General features: G+C 43.5%; 1 protein-coding gene and 1 pseudogene across 1 annotated transcript in view; both read left to right on the plus strand.

Annotated features, from left to right (window-relative positions):
* The window catches only part of tnmd (tenomodulin), a 154,929-nt gene that overhangs the window by 500 nt on the left and 137,052 nt on the right, over window positions 1–17,377 (plus strand). The gene's annotated exons all lie outside the window — the stretch shown is intronic.
* Window positions 2,180–4,880, plus strand: LOC144492430 (pannexin-1-like; annotated as a pseudogene).

The raw sequence follows: 17,377 nt of genomic DNA on the forward strand, positions 1-17,377 counted from the left end.
TCTCATTGCTGAGCTCAGAGTCCAGTGGGATCTTACTGTGTAAAGTCAGGACTACCAAATGAACAGTGCCCGTCAATGAAGGGGCAACGCTGTAGAAAAAAGGGGGCATTTTCAAGTCATGATTCTAAGATGGGATTCCAATAGGTGCTAGGAGCACGATGCTAATGATTTTAACAAGTGTCAGTGACAACAGTGGCACTAAGGAATGTGTTATCCTGATCCAGAATAATGAAATGCTTCAGCAATACTGAGTCCTAAAGTCCATTTAGATACTTTTTCCTTCTTCTTACCATTGAGTCCAGTAAAAGTCTGCCATACTCAAAATTCCAGGCATCAGCTGCTTTCCTAAGGCTGGGAGTTACTGGTTCACCATCTGCCGTCTTTCCAGAAGTGATTATTTGAAAACAAAGATATTACATTTTTCAAGCCTTCCATCAGCGCAGGATGTCCCAAATCACTTTACAACCAATGAAAGTGCTTTTCAAGCGTAGTCGACTTTAGAATGTAGGGATCCTCTGATCTTGTTCACTCCACCACCACTGCCAGCGAGGACGGAGTACTTGGTGCTCAGCCAAAACTCCATTCACTGCAGCGGGACTGGAGAATCCCAGCCGCGGGCGAGGTTGGTGAATTACGCTTAACAAACAGCAATTTGACGATGGCTCGATAATCTGTTTTAGTGGCGTTAGTTGAAAAATAAAGAGTGGACAGAATACTGGGGAGAACTCTCATTTTTGTTTCCAAAGCGTGGGCTGGGATTATTTTTACATCTGCTCGAGAGACTTTAATGGGCGGGATTATCCGATTCTGCCCACTGGGGCCCAGAAATTCCCACCCAACGACAACGGACCTCTAAATGGTTTGTTAAATTGTCTATCCCGCCCACGACGATTAATGTAGCAGGCAAGATCGGATAATTTAGCCAAATGTCTAATTGGAAAGACATCACCTCTGACAACACCACACATGGCCTCAGCACTCACTCAGTTACAGTACTTATGTGTCAATTAAAATCTTGTGCGTGATTCTTTGAGATTGAACTTGAATCCACAACCTTACAACTCAGTGTTACTGCTGATCTCAGTGGCTAGTGCTTCTGTTAAAATATCAGGTCGAGGATTATTAGGCAATAAGGTTAAACATTCATCCACTAGCACCACTAACATTTCTCTCATCATTAGTACAGGAAATACATCATGATTTTCATGGAACGTCCATACTGTTGCTCGGAAGGGGTTGGAGGACATGGGACTGTCCCTCCTACTTAAAAACTTAAATCCAGAGAGGAGTCTCCTGACAGCATGAACTAACCCGAAGGCAAAATCCTATAATTATTCATTGTAAGATGCTGACTTGCAAATAGTTGAGCTCCCATCAACACTGATAGCTGTGCTTTGTGGAACTGGTGCCAATGGGTCTAAAACAGGAAGCAGCCAGATGTGGAGTTGTGCCACATACTGATTTTACATGGGGCTGGATTTTAGCTGCCCTCAGGTGAAGGGGGGGGGTGTCCGGTAGGGCTGTAAACTGTAAAGTGGCGACAGAAGGTTGTAAGGGTGCTTCTCTTCCTGGTGCCATGTCATTCTACCAGAGAAAGGTGGAGATCAGCCTACCCAATTAGGGTATTGATCCAATTGGCCACTTCCCACGGCCATTTACATTTTACCACCAGTGAGTGAGCCCTCCGCTTCATGGAGTGACCATTTGGTGAACCCTAGCAGCCTTCTGCAGGCTTGTAGTTGATGGGAATTCCCTCCTAATAGGAAACTATGACCGAGGAAGGGATCTTTTGACAGAATAAGCTGCCCTTAAGGCAAACCTCCCCTTGCCCACATTCATTCACCTGCCTCTCCCTTCATTCCTCATACAGGTCTGCCTAACTGGCCCCAGTGACCTCAGACCCTACTTAATTGGATAGGACAGTGGCGTGCTCCCATGGCATGTGTCCTCTCTTCCAGGTGCAATGCCAGCAGCGGCCACCACTCCAAGTGGTGCTGCTAAGTTACCAGCACTCTGGTAGCTAGCAATTCCTGGCTGGTGGGATAGAGTGCTTTTGGCCAACTGTTAAAGGGTCTGATTAGTTGCTGGAAAGGTAGAAATGGGATTGGGTCCCAGAAATGGCTAAGACAGGATTTCCCTCAACAGTTGGCTTTGTAATCGAGGCACTAAATTTCTGGACATGGATTTTTTGACACAAGGAAAATATTACAATGACCCTTATTGTCATGAGAGGAGCTCACAAGGGATTGAGAAAGTGAGACATTGTTGACTGGGGATGGAGTGGGTAAGAGAGAGATCTTCTGTGGTGGAATGGAAAATAACAATCATTTGGAGATTGTTCCTGAGAGGCAAGTCGCTCAAGAATTTTAAAACTCAAAGAATTCTGCAGATGTCATAGAACTTGGACCTCCTGCCAAAGGCATTAATGACTTAGCAGATGAATTGATAATGCTAGAACATAGCCAGTTATTCTCCTTTTGTGAGTCAGTGATAAGCAGCAAAGCTCTCCACCTTTTCCTTGGCAAGAGAATGAGTGTTTTAATTTCCCACTGAGCATTGCCATGTAATTTGGTATTCCTTGCTGATCACTGAAGGGTAAGTCCCTCTGCTTGAAACATACACCTTATGTTTTCACAGCTACAGTTCAAAGGTTTCTGATCAGCACAAAAGTAAAATAGTGCGAATGCTGGAAAATCAAAATTAAAAACTGAAAAGGCTGGAAATATTCACTGGCTCAAGCAGAGGGAAAAACACAGTTAAGCTTGCGAGTCTGTCACCTTTCATGATGGGCAGGCTTCCCCTCCACATGGAGCCTAGCTGTTGGAGTGGACCTGTAAGCCTAACTGAAATACAAATCCCTGTGTCACTAGAAGGCCACCTCCAAGCAGTTCTTCTGTTCCCTGCTGCCTCCAGGATCCCAGAAGCCAACTGGAAAATCCCTGTCGGTCTCTGAAGATGGGCCCTAAACAGCCAGTATGGAGATTAATTGCTTGTAGGTGCCTCCTGCCCCAATCCCCACCCGCTTTGGAGAATGGGGTGGGGCAGGATGGTGGCAGGGAACAGGCACACCCGGCTGATGGCACAAAATTCCCTTCATGATCGCCCTCATCATGGCCTATAATTTCAGGTCCACTGGATACTTGGATAAATTATGTACCACGGAAGTCAGGAGACTCAATATGGCATCATTGCGATAGAACACTACTGTGATCAGATTTGGCAGCATTTGCATGTGTTTGAAAGTTGTGCATTTATTTTAAGCTCATTAATGAAGTAACTTCCCATTGCTCCAATAATTAGCCTAACACCCAGAAAAATGTGTGGTGGGCACAGACCCGTCAATTTAGTACTAATCTGACTGCAGTCTTCACAAAAATACTCTCCTATATTTGGCACCAGTAGGACTACAGAATAAATCTTTCCAATCATGCTATCTTGAAAACTCCATAATAATTCTGCTTTATGCCTTTGCAGCATGGCTTTCCCATTAAACCACTTACTCAGTACAAGTTTGCAGCCAAAACAAACAGTCAACCTCAAACTGACTGATAAAAGTTTTCTGGTTCTGTGGTTTGACAGTAGCTTTACTTGTATTTGTCACTATGAATGCTCGTGGATCTATCTTTGGAAAAAAAATCAATTGGAAGAAAGGTATTAAATGGTGTTAAAAACTTCCTTTGGGTGAAAGGTATGGGGTGTCTGACAGTTCAGTGAATAAATGCGTGCCCAATCTAGAATAAATGCGTGCCCAATCTACTGAGAACTGACCAGGAAGTCCTTACCCTTTAACTCTGCTCTGTTAGCCCACCTGAGCAAGAGCAGAAGTGGGTCATTACTCCCGATTGCAAGGAAGAGAAAATTGGCCACATTCTTTGCTATCAAAATTCAGTGATCCCCTGAAAGTGAAAGGCTGTATCAATTGTCTTGCTAAATAGCCCAATTTACACCCTTGAGCTAAGTACTTAACCTCCACATGGTACTAAGGAGAAAAATACTTTTTCCCCCCAGTTCCCAATCATTAAATATTGCTTGAAATGAAAATAAGACTCATGGAGTACGCTGACATTGCATCTTATTCATAGACACATAGAAACTAGGAGCAGGAGTAGACCATTTGGCCCTTGGAGCCTGCTGTGCCATTCAATATAATCATGGCTGATCCTCTATCTCAATTATATATTTGTGCTTTCTCTCCATACCCTAAAGACCTTGCTCGCACTTTTCTTGCGTTTTCCTGCATCTACGTTGGATGTTACATCTCTCTGAAGTCTGTCAGGACAAATTCAGATGCTTAATCAAGGGATGTGGGTTCACTGGCTAGGCCAGCATTTATTGCCCACCCTTAATTGCCCTTGAGAATGAAACAGGCATGCCAGAAATTTTTCAGTGCAAACTCATTTCTGTTGGATTTTTTCAACTTCTAATTATCATCAACATTGTCGCATTTATCTTCCATATTCCAGTTTCAGTGTACAGTATGATTTTTCCTTTAAGAAAGAACTATACTTTTTTGTTAAGAGATATGAACTTTTGCCACAGTTTGAGGTGATGAATGTCACCAAAGGCTACTGGGATGACTTGAATCTGTACCTTCGATTTTTGAAAGAAAATATCAGTGAAATAAAACCACACAAGTTTTCAACAGTGCCAGAACGCATTAAAGGTAAAGGGTTATTAGAACCCTTTGGCTCCATGATGCTCTTAATAGCCTTTGACTAAGTGAACTCAGATACACTAGATGGTTTAGCCAAAACCCAGAAAGCTGAGCAGAAATCTGACCCAATATAGACCTGAATGCAGCATAACTGAAAGTTATAATTAAATCAGTTTCTGTTGAAGTTGGGATCAAATCCACACATGAAGCAAACTTCTACATTTAAGTTTCCCCAGTATTTCCAACAACAGATCTCCACCAATTGCAGTACTAACTAATAACCTTCAAGCATTGGCAAGTCTTCTGAGTTGGTCTTGGCTGAGGTGTCCATCTCAATCAGCTCCAGCTGTATTCTCAGTTCCAGAGAAGTGTCATATCGGACTCAAAACATCAACTTTGCTTCCCTTTCTACAGATGCTACTGAATGTGCTGAGATGTTTTTTCCCTGTACTTTCTGTTTTTATTTCAAGTATTTTCAGTCCAGGCTCCACATCTGGTGGCTGCCTACCTGAGTGAGGTACCAAGAGGGATTTATGCACAGAAGCAGAATAACTCACCACCTTCAAGAGTTAAAATGGACATTAAAAATTCTCATTCTTATTTTCAAATCCCTCCATCTAACTCTGTAACCTTCGCCTGCCCTGTAACCTTCGCCTGCCCTGTAACCTTCATCTGCTCTGTAACTTTCCGAGATTTCTGTACTCCTACAATACCAGTCTCTTCACCCCCAATTTTTAATGTTCCAATATTAGCCTTCAACTTTTCAGGCCTTAAACCCTGAAATTATTTTCCTAAACCTCTCTCTCTCTCTTCATTTAACAATGTTCCTAAAGCCAACTCTTTCATCAAGCTTTTGGTCACCTGTCCTAATATCTATCTTTATGTGGTTTGGTCAAATGTTGCCTGATTATGGTCCTGTGCAGTGTGTCAGGATTTTCTATTATATTGAAAGGATAATTTACAAAACACATTTGTTTAAGACAATTTGCATACACTTGGTCCACTGGATTGGCCATTTAGGACTGAGATGAGGAGAAATGTCTTTGCTCAAAGAGTTATTAATCTTTGGAATCCTCCAAGCCAGGGAGCTGTGAATAATCAGAAATTGAGGTTAGTCAAGCTGGAACATGGTATGCTTTTGGTGATTTAAGAGAACCAAGGGATAGGAGATCGTGTGTGCAGGTATATTTGAGAAGATCAGCTATGATCCTACTGAATGGTGAAGCAGGCTTGAGGCCCAGAATGACCCACTCCAGCTATGATATGAATAAACATGCTTTTCACCTGCACATTATTTTAAAAATTGAAAGTAATGTATAATTGCAGTAGACACCCCGTGCAACGGAAGTGGGAGCGTTTCAGCTGTGAAGCACTATATTCTTTTTAGCAGGCTTCTCCTCACTTTTGCCATCACCTTTAACGGTGAATTGGAAAGTCATTGTGTGGCATTCACAGCTTTCAGATGCACAATAGATGACTCATAGCTGCTCATACCACTTCTAATGTGCTGAATGAGATACCTGTCCACAAACGTTGTACTGATATTAACTGTATTATTGACTCCAATAGGTTTAGGCCGTGGACTATTTTCATATTGCGATTAGGGGGTGTGGGCGGTCTGTTACAGACTATTTGATCTATTGTTTCTATTAATGAGGGAGCTATAAATGATGCATGGTCAATCAGAGCTCACGGGGAATGAGTGATACTGCACAGCTATGGCATAATGTGGTGATAAGAAAAGGATTACTCATGTTAATAGGCTTGGCTACTGCAGTCTTCGAGAGCTGAGATTGAGGTGTGTTGCTGCTGCTGTGGGGTTGTGATCGGCGCTTTATTATTCATCTGAGACGTGATTGATGCTGTCAACAGGAGGAAGCAAAATAAGATGTTTTCCTTTGATGCCAGAAATCAGCTTCATGTCCTGGCCAATATTTATTCCTCAAACGATGACTTTAAAGAAGACATCATTTAATTACTGTTTGCTGGATCACACGATGTGCAAACTGGCTGCTGCGTTTCCGACATAACGGCCACGATTCTCCCGAATGAATTCTAAGTGCAGCCACTAGTGGGAAATGGGTGCGTTTCCAGCTGGTGTTGGCAACACTACTGAGGTGGAATTCAATGACTTTGAAACTGAAAAAAAAATGCCTCCACATGAACCACACATGGCCAATCACGCCAGGCTCCTGTCTGATCTTACTGAATGGTTATACCATGACATTCTATCCGCTATCCCTTGGTTGTCTTAAATCACCAAAAGCATACTGTATTCTGGCCTGAATAACCTCAATATCTGATTATCCACAGCTCCGTGGCATGGAGAGTTCTGAAGATTAATAACCCTTTGAGTGAAGAAATTTCTCTCAGTTCTAAATAGCCAATCCAGTGGTCCAGGTGTATGCAAGTTGTTTTAAACAAATGCGTTCTGTAAATTATACTTTCAATATAATAGAAAATCCTGAGACACTACACAGGAGCATAATGTGGGGCTCCCAATTTGGCGATCAGCTGTTCAGCTTACATTCAAGAACCCTGTTTTTCCTTCTTTCAGAATAACTGAAGGAAGAATAACCCAGTCTTACAATAATGCAGGAAGCATTTCATGTTAGATCTTTTATGAGACCAATCTTTTGGAGTTATAACTGTGGATTTACTTCTGACAGTCTACTGCAGCAAGAACCCAGAAGTAATCACTGAAGCCTGTTGCAGAATTGCTCTCCAAAAATTTAGTTCATCACAAGACTAATTAGACATTCCACGCAATGTTCAATTAAAATATGTGATCTAACTGAATCAAACCTACAGTTTTTCCCGTGACAACTGCATCTCAGTGGTGCCATCTTTCACACATACCCATGGTAATAGAATGACTGCAGTCTTGCAATTGTGGGCGGCATGGTAGCACAGTGGTTAGCACTGCTGCTTCACAATGCCAGGGACCCAGGTTCAATTCCCGGCTTGGGTCATTGTCTGAGTGGAGTTTGCACATTCTCCCCGTGTCTGCGTGAGTTTACTCTGGGTGCTCCGGTTTCCTCCCATAGTCTGAAAAATGTGCTGGTTAGGTGCATTGACCCGAACAGGTGCCGGAGTGTGGCAACTTAGGGGAATTTCACAGTAACTTCATCGCAGTGTTAGTGTAAGCTTTACTTCTAACTAATAAACAAACTTTACCCAGTGCAGGAGCATCAGGGTGGCACAATACTCTAGAGTTTGAGCTTGTATACAATAAAGCAGAGAGATATAGATTAACACATATAAAACCTCACGAGTTTCCAATATCATCTAATGATTGGAAGCAAATGCTCCCCACACGGGGAGGGAGTGTTGCCCCAATACCAGCTCTTGTATACCTCCTAGAAATGTTGAAAATGATGAGAAACCCATCATAAAATGACCTGCATTCTTGCAAAGCACTTTATAATTAAAATAACTCCTCAGAGGCCGGTGTTCCTTCACCAAATTTCCTTTATTTACAAGCTCTATTCCACTCCTAGAGCGCTTCAGGTACAAAGTCAGAATCAGAAGTGCCAGTGGACCTGATACTCCCACATTTATATACAGGTGAGGCTCCCTGTTTGGGCAAGCAATTATGACCTCAATCGGGGAGTTCATATTAAGAGGCCAATCTCATGGTTGAAGTCATTACAATCATGTCATCATGATGTCCCAGAGTGCCAATGAATTATATTGTAATGTTATTAACCGCTCTTAAGAAGGTGAACAAAGTCATGCAGAAAGAGTCTAGTGCTATAATTAGCAGTTTTCACATGTAGGATCTGGCAAGTTAAATGTTTTATTGTCACAACTCTCGGCTCAATTTCAAATCCAAGGTAGCCACAACAAAAGCCAGACTTGTGAAACTTCGAAGAGCCACTGAAACACCAAATGAGCCAACTTTCAGTTGGACAAGATTCTGCATCCTCATATGTCAATGGCAGAATTATTTGGATGTTTTATTTCATTTGTATGAATGGTGTGTCTGAGAGTCTCATTGGAGGAAGTGAGGTGATTGGCTATAGATTTATGGAAAATAATAGCAGAGGAGGTGGCCAATCAGATGTCTGTCAACTGAAAGTGTTTCAGTTTTCAGCCTTTGGCAGTAGCCCCATAGCTCAGGTTACTTCTCATGGATAACCATGCACTGTATGTTCCAGAAGCTTTCGGTCAGAGCAGCAACATGGAGGGTGAACCCTTCCACAGGATGGCCTCTAGCCACATCTGTGGCCTTCTGATAATTGTGGCTGTGGGGGTGCGGGGAGGGGATTAAATGAGACATTACTGGCCTGCTGACGCAAGATTATTTTCAACCATATGGGATTCGGCCCCAGTGGGCAGCCCATATGCCACTTGGAAAATTGCAGACAAAGGATGTGAAGTGTGCCTTTAACTGGCACTTTAATTGACCTCATTGGCTATCCCCACTCATGGGCAGGTAACTGTAACCCCAACCCCAGAAGTAGCTTCCCTCAAAATAGGCTGAGGTGGGAATATGCTGGTGAACTGGTACCAGTTGCAGGGGGCCTGCCTCCAAACCTGCCACCTTCAGTGAAGGTAAATTCAGCCCTACAAGTCTCCCATAACAGCATATAAAGTAGTCACATCCAAGATGAAGATACACCACGTTCATAAAATATAGATCACTTCTTCAATCTTCAATGACATGAAATTACTGTTCAATAAAGTGATGAAGATTTTGCAGAAATAAAATCTGGAAGCTAATTTATTTCAAATGCTATAAAACTTTAGGTTTGACTTCATATTGCACCGTTAACTCAGTGTTGCAATAAAATGTAAAGTAGCGCCCCACTTAAGAAACCCCTGCTTATTTGGACTACCAACATAAAACAGGATGTGGGATAATTAACGTGGCATTTTGTTCTGACATATTTGATTTGTCTACATGACTTATGTGAGCTCAATACCCCCCATGGGGCAGTTTAACTGTTATGAAGCTTTCCAACATTTCAAGAAATCAATTGCTATCGGCAGAGCTCTGTGGATAGCTTAGGAATTAGATGATAGGAAAAAATCTTGAGAATCCCGATCTACTGTCATATTTCCATGTAAGTAATTATTTCTGTGCGCTGATTACTTTCATAGCTGATCTTGTCAATGGTTAAACCAGCTTAACTTGGGGTCAAATAGAAATAAGGATGGAATTCAGTCTAATGTATTTTTCATGTGAGGCTGCAGTTCAATAATGATTTAAATTTTCCAGGCAACGTATTTTGATTTGCCAAATATCAGAGTACACAGCACAGAAGAGCAATAGCTTTCAATTAGTGGCACTCAACACCTTAATAATTTTCAATTCTCTTGAATTATGGGTGCTACGTGATGCACGGCCGTGGACTCTATGATTGGCAGGACTACAGGACGAGTAAGCTGAAGGGGAAGGAAAAAAATGATGGGATTTCCTCATTTCCCACAATCTGTAAACTGTCTTCTTAGCCACACCCACTGGTGAAGGAGAGCCCAAAGGTCAACCTAGTTCAAACCATTCCAGATTTGGAATCGCCGCATGGAATCAGTCACCTGCTTTTGGGTTGGCCCAGTAAATGATGCCGAACAGCTTATATTAAGTACTTTGTGGTGTTCCTCCAGCTCCACGTGGCAATAAAGTAAGAATGGGAGTGGGCTATCCAGTCCTTCAAGTGTGTTCGGACACATATCAAGAACAACTTCTTCCCTGCTGCCATCAGACTTTTGAATGGACTACCTTGTATTATGTTGATCTTTATTTACACCCTAGCTATGACTGTAACACTACATTCCGCACCCTTTCCTTTCCTTCTCTCCGATGTACTCTATATATGATATGCCTTGTCTGTATAAAGTCAAAGTTTATTTATTAGTCACAAGTAAGGCTTGCATTAACACTGCAATGAAGTTACTGTGAAATTCCCCTAGTCGCCACAATCCGGCGCCTGTTCAGGTCAATGCACTGAACCAGCACGTCTTTCAGACTGTGGGAGGAAACTGGAGCACCCTGGGGAAACCCACGCAGACATGGGGAGAATGTGCAAACTCCACACAGACAGTGACCCAAGTCGGGAATCGAACTGGGGTCCTTGGCGCTGTGAGGCAGCAGAAATAACCACTGTGCCGCCCAGTATAACACGCAAGAAACAATACTTTTCACTGTGTACCAATACATATAACAATAATAAATCAAGTCAGTTAGATCATAGCTTATGCAGGACTTACTGAAAAAGCAATTCTGAATGCGCCACAGCAGAGGTTGTGGCAAATCAGAAGGCACACAGCTGATGGTCAGGCAATAATGGTATTTTGTTGATGACAGAAAACCGATAATAATCCTCTTCTTTTAATTTGACATGGTCTCTTTTTTTTTTAAGCCATGCTTGCAGAGCCAGGAATTACATGTTTACATCAGAAGTTAAATGATCTGATTACTAGGTTCAGTTTATATAAACAAACTACATTGCATCATCACTGTCAATCAGTTCTTTCACTTTTTATAGTAACAGGAAAAAATGAACAGTCAGAATGTTAATGTATCCTACTTCTGAATATCATCAGTTGGTTTTATTTTGATTCAGTAATTGTGTTTTTCATTTGAACTTTTTTCTCTATTCATTCATGGGATGTGGGCATTACTGGCAGTGCCAGCATTTATTGCCCTCTTTGCACTTGAACTGAATGGCTTGCCATGCCATTTAAAAGTCAGCTAATGTTGCTGTGGATCTGGAGTCACATGTAGGCCAGACCATAGAATCCCTATAGTGCAGAAGAGGCCATTTGGCCCATTAAGTCTCCTCTGACAGTTTATCTTATCCCTCATCCCGCCCTATCCCTGTAACCCCACACATTTCCCATGGCTAATCCATCTAATTTACACATCTTGGGACACTAAAGGGTGATTTATCATGGCCAATCCACCTAATCCACACATCTTTGGACTGTGGGAGGAAACTGGAGCACCCAGAGGAAACCGACAAAGACACGGAGAATATGCAGTCACCCCAAGCCAGAATTGAACCCAGGTCCCTGGAGCTGTGAGGCAGCAGTGCTAACCACTGTCCCCTATTTTTTTTTTCTTTTTCCCATTCCCCCAACCTCGCTCTCTCGTCAATCACAAGATGGAGGACGGGCACCACCACCTTTCTTCCTCAGCCCAGCCCACCTGCGCCACGCTCTCCCCCAGGTAAAGAATTGAACCAGATGGGGTTTTACAACAATCGATTCATGATCATTAGACTTTTAATTCCAGATTTTTTTTACTGAATTCAAATTTCATCATCTGCTGTGTGGAATTCAATCCCAGGTCACCAGAGCATGACCCTAGTTACTAGCGTAACTAGGGTGGCACGGTAGCATAGTGGTTAGCACTGCCGCTTCACAGCGCTAGGGACCTGGGTTTGATTCCCAGCTTGGGTCACTGTCTGTGTGGAGTTTGCATGTTCTCCCTGTGTCTGCGTGGGTTTCCTCTGGGTGCTCTGATTTCCCCTCTCATTCTGAAAGACGTGCTGGTTAGGTGCATTGACCCGAACAGGTGCCGCATGTGGCGACTAGGGGAATTTCACAGTAACTTCATTGCAGTGTTAATGTAAGCCTTACTTGTGACTAATAAATACATTTTAACTTTTAGTCTAGTCACAATACCACCACACCATTGCCTCCCCTGCATGGTCTATTGCAATCTCGGTTTCAAAAAAAAAATCAAAACAGCAAGAGTACACAGGACAGCCATTAAGAATGTTCTCTGAAGTTAGTTTTAGACTGAACTCTAAAATGGCTGCCAAACATATGCCACTTGATAGAATTCACTGTCCAGTATTTTGTGGATGTTTACTTGTACTCAAATGAGTTTTTTGCTGAAATAACCTTTGTTGCTGCCTTTGGCTCTGAGAACATTGTAATTTGTGCCCTCAGATAAAACAATTTGATGTTTTTAAGGGGAAACTATGTTTTTACATGAGCGACAATGGGATAGAGGAGAGGTTGATGGGGTGAGATGAAATGGAGGTGAATGAGGAGCTGTTGGGTCCAATTGGTCTGACCCTCTGTGTTGTTCATTCATTCTTCCACTGGGGGAGGAGGGACTGAGTATTTTTTTTCTTGTGTGGGCGAAAGGTTTTTTCCATAAATTTAGCCTAACCTGGATAAAAAAGGTTATTTCACCCAATGGCTGATTAGGTTGATTGCAGGTTGATTGATGATGATAAATTGACCCTAGTGTCAAGGGGATTAGCAGGGTAAATATGTGAGGTTATGGGAATAGGGCCTGGGTGGGATTGTTGTCAGTGCAGACTCGATGGGCCGAGTGGCCTCCTTCTGCACTGTAGGGATTCTATGGATTCTATGATTGGCCTGGTCATGAGTATGAATCAGTGAGAGCACAATCGGGGAAACAGGAGTAGTCTCCAAGGGCTATGTGGCAATGGGCACGCTTATTTCTCCAGATCAGCCAGCACTTACTTTGCTTTGTGGTTTCCTAGGGCAGGGAGGCACCTAAGAGGTGCACTGAGTGGCACAGACCCTGACTTTCAATATTTAAATTGGTGGTTTCCCTTTTGAATGGATAATTGTTGGTGGGCTTGATATGGTAATGCAATGTTGGAGCCACAGATTTTTTAAAATTCCAACAGTGAGAAATGACGGTGGGAACTTACGGTCCCAACCATCGTGACAGGATAATGGCGGTCCCGCCGGAAGCCATCGAGGAGCCATTTTTCATCTCATTGTCAGTGTTCAAACACCCAACTGGAATTGTCCCCATCTATCCAATCCCCCGCCCACCAACAGGGTTTCACGCCAATCCAGAACATATCCAGACCAATGTGGTGTGCATGTTTCGGGACTTAACTGGATGGAGAAGTGGAGCAACTTGTGGACTCTGAGCAGATGGGGTGAAGTTGTGCAATGTCACGGTCTCAGGATGCAGGGTCGGCCATTTAGGACTGAGATGCGGAGAAATGGAAAGAGGAAAAATTAATGATTGTATGCCTGCCTCCAACGCAGCACCAAACATGATCCTTAGGTTTCTGTGTGAATAAGTTAAGCATGGTTCCTCACTAAATGGCTGGGGGAAGCTGGCTTCTCTGTCTCCACATTGACAGTCTCGATCCTTCCATGCCGGTTTGGAATCCCGCTTTTCAAATAGTGTAAGGGGGTGGAGATTGGGCTTGTACCCTCTGGCCATCTGTCTGTACATTAACTTGCCCTGTGCAAGAAGAGAGAATGCTTTGAGAGGAATCGGGTACAGGTGGCGTTCAAATGCCACCAGTCTGAACCACCAACCCACTGGCAACTGTGCCATGTGAAAGATGCACTGCAGCGAATCCATGAGGATTCTTTGGCCGGCACCCTCCAGAGCAGTGAACTCTTCCAGCTAGATGGCCAAGGCCAACAGAAGCACAGCATCAACTGTGGCCCCCTACCCCAGTCCCAATCAGAGCTCTCGACAAGACAGAGTTAGAGAACTGTAGTTACTTCCTGACTGAAGACTATACGGACTGCAGTGAGGCGATGAAACATCAGTGCAGCCCACAGAATGGGCAGCACAGATGGTGATCTTGCCACTGAGGTGCATATCAGTTCCCATTCTGTGAGGTGACAATGGGCTGTAGAGGGTTCACTTATCATGGCAATGCGGCTTAACTCATTCATCCCTTAGTTGTACTGCAGGGCGGCCCTCTTGCCCATGGAATTGGCACTCAGCACTCTGGTGACTGCCTCCCATGCAAGGGTGGTGAGAAAGGTGGTGAAAAGAGTGGGTGCCTCCTCCTGCCATCACTCCGGCAAAGGACATCCCAACTTTCTTCCACTGCATTCAGCAGTACTTCCAGTGATGAGGTGGGGGGAGGGGGGGGGGTGATGTGGTGACTGTGCTCACTAGCCTCTGTGTGCCATGTCCTGGTCCATTGTATTGATACAATGTGTGTCGCTGTCGAGGCACCTTTTAAATATGGCACCTGGATATGACATCCTGGATATGGACATCCCTTTCATGAGTAACAACGGGAAATGCCTAGCTGCTTAATTAATGAGCCCAGCAGCACGCAATTTCCTCCTGGGCTCCATGGCGGAAATCACTCACTTCCCATCCCCACCAAGGAACACAGGCCTGGCACTGATGAGTCTGTTAAAAGGAATAGAAAAGCCACCTAAGTTTTAGTTGTGCTTTGCTCATGGAGTGGAGTCTTGCCTGGTCGTTGTGACCTTCTGAAATTCGCTCTTACAGTTGCCACAATGTCTTCACCATTAAAATGGTAAGAAAGCTATGCCCGATACAGGCCAAAACCTGGGGTTGGATTTTATGGGACACTGTGCTCTCTCCGCCTCCCCTCACCCACCATGGCTAAAACAATCTCGACAGTTGCCCTGAAGCAATTTCGCACTGGAAGCAGCATGAATTGCTTCAAGGCAAGAACTGCTTGCTTCTTGGAAGGAAGACCCACCTTAGAGAGCTGCTGCCTTCAAACCTGCAGGAGGGAAGCATAAATCCCAGCCTTTGATGTGCCCTCACGAACCATTATCCTGATTTACTGTGAGCAGGTAAATATCACAAACCATAGAAATATGGCAGGAAAGCTATTCAGTAAAAATGTGTGAGAAACATTAAGTAAGGAAGATGGAAAGAATGGAGATCAAATGGAGGAGGCCACAAAAAGGCCAAATTTTTTCTGCAGATGTGCAAGATTTGTGACAAGCCACGAATTGAAATCTTTGTTCCATGCCTGTATTATGAATTACATTTTTCTTCTTAATTCCTGTAGCACAATTACATTCCTGAGCATGAGTCATAAGGCTCATTTATGTCTGCCAGCAATGCCGAGACATTCAAACGATGCTAACTCTGGTCTTCTATTGCCAGGTAATCAATCAGGTGTCACACTCAGCCTCCACAAACTTAATTTGGAAATATTTTCAAAAGATTAAATGATCATAAAACCAAAGCAGAGCAAGGGAATTACTAAATTCTTTCTTGATCTGCAGTAATATACACAGTTTGTTTCAACAGTGCGGCCCATCCTGCCACATCTCCAAGTTGGCATTGTGGGAAAGTGCATTTAATTGAAATCCATTCAATTAAATTTGTTATATTTGTTTATTGAGTGAAAGTCAAATTCTGTCATAGAACCACTATAGAGCGATTTGCGTGTTTACCAGTTTTCACTAGATACCTTACACTGTGGACATACTGTGAGCTGAAAGGGTAGAGTTACCTTGGCTCCAGATTTCTTCCCCGTCAGCTGCCAGCAAACGATTTCATATCATGTGGCTGACGATATGCTTCATGGAAAGCAAGCCAGACAGCACCACTTAGTCTCTCAAAGAATAGAGTTTCCCTGCTGCTGTGAATTCCACGGGTGCAGTGGAGGGTATACCTAGGGAGTTGGAGCATACTCGCGTTTCAATTCTGGACTTCTAACAATGAAATATGGTGAAAAGATAAAAGCAAATTACTGCGGATGCTGGAATCTGAAAGCAAGAGAGAAAATGCTGGAAAGTCTCAGCAGGTCTGGCAGCATCTGTAAGGAGAGAAAAGAGCTGATGTTTCGGGCCCAGATGACACTTTGTCAAAGCTGGACTAGAAACGTCAGCTCTTTTCTCTCCTTACAGATGCTGCCAGACCTGCTGAGATTTTCCAGCATTTTCTCTAATGAATTATGGTGAGTCTTCCTACATATGTTCCACATGCATATACTGTTACAAATTTGAAATGATAAAGTTGCTCTGTTTGGGATTGTGTTTTTAATTTAGGGAGAATGGAGGAACGAAGGGAGTCACATGACCTGCCTGGGTGTCTTGGTTGTTAAAGGTTAAAATGGGGCCGAGGTTGTTTTGCTGGGAAGAAGATGCACAATATTCACAGCTGGAAACAGTGACCTGAGCAGCTGTGCTGATTGTGGATAGGCTGTTACGGTCTGAATTTTCACTCTTGTGTCAGATACATAGGATTAGGCAAAATCTCCCGCCTCTACAAACCGCACTCGGGACAGACTTCCCTGGATTGTCTTTTTGGAGGCTATGGGAGATTGAGGGTTGGGGGGCGGGGAGGAGGGGGTGGGGGGATGGGGGCAGAGTGCAAAGTGACTCTTCAATAGGGTACTATGATTTCTCCAAAAGAGTACTGGAGCACTTCATAGACCTCCAACAGGTTTAGATTATTTCAAATTTGTAAATCCCACAAGTCATGTTTCCGAGATCTGGATGATTAAAATTGCTTCTGAGTGAAGGCAGCTACATTTTCCAATGTGCTGTGGTATCCATGAACTCAAATGTGTGAAATACATCTCACCCCATGTCCGCCCCCCCGCCCCCCCCCCCCATCCGTCCACCCAACTCGAGCAAAAATGGTGGATGCTTGATTCAGGAGCATAACTTACAAATTCGGGGCTCTGGCACCATTTTGGCTGAGAGCCCTTTTGTCTCCATGTCCCAGAGAGATGTTAGGAATGTCAGGTTTTATAAACATTTACACCTTAAAGTGCATATTTAATTCCAAGATAGAATGAAGTTCAGGTTTGGAGAACAGCTAATTAGCACCTGGATATATGGTCCCTGTGATTCATAAGAACTAGGAGCAGGAATAGGCCATCTGGCCCCTCGAGCCTGCTCCGCCATTCAATAAGATCATGGCTGATCTTTTTGTGGACTCAGCTCCACTTACCGCCCGCTCACCATAATCCTTAATTCCTTTACTGTTCAAAAATGTATCCTTGCCTTAAAAATATTCAATGAGGTAGC

This window comes from Mustelus asterias, chromosome 4 (genome assembly GCF_964213995.1).
Source record: "Mustelus asterias chromosome 4, sMusAst1.hap1.1, whole genome shotgun sequence".
Taxonomy (NCBI): Eukaryota; Metazoa; Chordata; class Chondrichthyes; order Carcharhiniformes; family Triakidae; genus Mustelus; species Mustelus asterias.